Source organism: Panthera leo (assembly GCF_018350215.1).
Source record: "Panthera leo isolate Ple1 chromosome Y unlocalized genomic scaffold, P.leo_Ple1_pat1.1 chrY_random_Un_scaffold_88, whole genome shotgun sequence".
NCBI classification, from domain to species: domain Eukaryota; kingdom Metazoa; phylum Chordata; class Mammalia; order Carnivora; family Felidae; genus Panthera; species Panthera leo.
The window spans coordinates 27193-30591 of record NW_024962242.1 but is presented as its reverse complement, the minus strand read 5'-3'; positions in this window follow the sequence as shown (position 1 = coordinate 30591).

The window sequence follows — 3399 nt, the reverse complement described above, 5'->3', positions numbered from 1 at the left end:
TGTATAAAGAGTTTGTTCTGGTCTGTGGCCCATGTTATTTCAAGTAGCATTCACCTTGGGTATATGGAAACATTCTCAACAAGGAAACCCTGCCATCAGTTTAAAAGTGAAGAATGCAGGGGGGGGCGGGGGGGGGCGGCGGTGCACCTGGGTGGCTCAGTCGGTTGGGCGTCTGACTTCAGTTCAGGTCATGATCTCACGGTCCGTGGGTTCGAGCCCCGCGTCGGGCTCTGTGCTGACAGCTCAGAGCCTGGAGTCTGCCTCGGGTTCTATGTCTCCCCCTCCCTCTGTCCCTCCCATGCTCGTGCTCTGTCTCTGTCTCTGTCTGTTTCTCACTAATACATACATGTTAAAAAAAAAAAAAAGTTAAAAAAAAGTGAAGAATGGGATAGGACATTTTGAAGAATCGTGGCAGGAATGTTTTAGAAGTGTTGGTTCCAAGGTAAATGCGGCAATTCTCGTGGGTTGTGAGGTGTCTATGTGAATTACCAGTGATGAATTTTGTCCATTCACATCTGTTTGAAAGCATCTGCTCTGTAGCATACACGTTACTCTTTTCTGAATAACTGACTCTAAGTATAGAGCTGGAACAGTTGTACTTACTACCGCTCCAAGTGGCACAAGTATACCCCACTTAGCAACCTGGCACCTTCTGAAAATTGTGGAGAAGCAGGAATGGCCTAGAGCGTCTCTGAATGGCCTACACACGGTCCAGATGCAAAGATGGCAGCAATCAGAGTTGTTGGGGATTGCCACGTCAGGAAAGGCAAGAGCTACACATCTGCTCTGGGAAACAGCCAGATGGAAGCTTCTGCTTCTGGTCCTACAGAACTGCATATATTTGCGTATTTTAAAATGTGTTACCTGGGGCTGTACTCCAATTAGTACAGATCTCAGTGCTCACTGAGATCCGCCTACATTGGGACCCCAACAGGTCTTGGCACACTGAACATGCGTGTTTATGAAGGGCAAAATAGGCCATTGACAATCCTGAAGGTTTGAGAGACAACCAAGACCTAGGGCATTGCTGAACTCCGCGGTTCCTCTTACCCAAGGCATCCCCTCAAAACTGGGAGGGGTGACTGCCTCAACTGTTGCATAGAAACAGACACAGGGAGTCCGGAAAAATGAAGAAAGAGTGGAGTGTGTTCCAACAGAAACACCAAGATACAACCTCGGGAAAACAAACAAACAAACAAACAAACAAACAAACAAACAAAGCCTTAATGAAACAGAACAGGTAATTTCTCTGTTAAGTGTCCCAAGTGGTGGTCATGAAGGTGCTCACCAAACCTGAGAGAAGAATGGATGAGAACAGTGAGCGCTTTAACAAAGAGATCGAAAATACAAAAGAAAAGAAAAAAGAAAAAAAGCCAAAGAGAAGTGGTCGAGCAGTGGAATACAATTAACTGAACTGAAAAATACACCAGAGAGTTTCAACAGCAGACCAAGTGAGGTAGAAGAAAGGGTCGGTAAACTTTTTGGCAAAAGCAGTGGAGCTCACCATCAGAGAGCAAAGAGAAAATGGGAAAAAAGTGAAGATAGCTAAAGGGACTTACAGGACAACATCAAGTGGAGAACCAAGTGAGAAAGAGGAAGAAAATTTACTTAAAAAATAGCTGAAAACCCCCCCTAACCCGGGGAAGGAAACAGACCTTGAGATCCAGGAAGCACAGACCTTGAGATTCAGGAAGCACAGTTCCAAATATTATGAACCCAAAGACATCCACACTGAGACACACTGTACTTAAAACGTTAAAAGTTGAAGACAAAGATTATTATAAAGCAGCAAGGGAACAAAACCAAAACCAAAACCAAACCAACCCAATTTACATACAAGGGAACCCTGTTAGCCTATCAGCAGGTATTTCAGCAGAAACTGCAGGCCAGAGTCAGTGACATGATATACTCAAAGTTCTGAAAGGAAACAAACAGAACACTTGTGACTAACTAAGAATACCCACCAGGCTAACGCTGTTATTCAGAAGTGAAGGAGAGGTAAAGGATATCCTGGAGACGTGAAATCTAAAACTGTAAAAGGAAGTCCTTCAGACTGAAAAGAAAGGACACCAATCAGCAACACAACGTGGAAGTGTAAATCATACTGCTCACGGTGAAAGGCTATAAAGGCAGGAGCTTCATCACTTCAAACCTCGTTTGAAAGTTAAAAGGGAAAAGTGGTAAAACTAACCATAACTACAATAATCACGGAGAGAACACACACGATAGAAGGGTTTTTTTTTTGAATGTGCCATAACATCCCGAAACATGAGCAAAGAATTAAAATGTAGAGCTTTAGAATGCATCCTAACTTAAGCTGTTACAACACAAAATAGACACACACACACACACACACACACACACACACACACACACACACGATGTCATGCGGGAGCCTCTTGGTAATCACAAGACAAAAATCTGTGGTAGATAACCAAAAGACGTTGAGAAAGGAATGTAAGCATACCACTTAAGAAACTCCTCAAACCCCAGAGAGCTGGACAAGAGGAAAAGAAACAGAGTAACTGCAAAACAGCCGGCAGCGAGTACAGACCTATCCATAACTACTCCAAGTGTAAAAGGACTAAATCGTGTAATCAAAAAAACATAGTGATTGAATGGACTTGGAAAACAACAGTCATCTATATGCTGCCTGTGAGAGAATGACTTACGATGGAAGGATGCACACAGACCACAAGTGAAGGTATGGGAAAAGACATCCCATGCTTATGAAAACCAGAACAAAGCTGGGGTACCTATGGTCACATCAGACAAAATAACCTGACAAATAAAAACTGTGTAAGAACAAAGAAGGGCATATCATAATGAAAAATCCGTCAGTCCAGCAGAGGACCTAACATGTTTATATATCTATGGACCCAACATAGGAGCGCCCACATAGAGAACACAAACATTAACAGACCTAAAGGGAGAAATAGATACGTATACAATGACAGTAGGGGGCTTTCATACCCTATTTACATCGATGGACCAATCATCCAGACAGAAAATCAGTAAGGGAATATTGACCTTAAACAACACAATAGAACAGGCAGACTTAAAAGCTATATACAGAACATTGCATCCCAAAGCAACAGAACACACCTTCTTTCAAGTGCTCAAGGAACTTTCTCCAGAATAGATCCCATTAGGCCACAGCCTTGCCAATATTTGTTGTTTTCTGTTTGTGTAATAAGAGCCATCGTAATGGTTGTGCGATGGTGTCTTACTCGGTGGTTTTGTTTGCTTTCTGTAATGATTAGTGATAGTGTGCATCTCTTATGTGCTTATTGGCGATGTGTTGGTCAGCTCTGGAGACATGTCTATTCAGGTCTTTTGCCCATCTTTAAATTGGGTTGTTATTTTGTTCTTGTGCTTTAGGAACTGCCTATAAGTTGT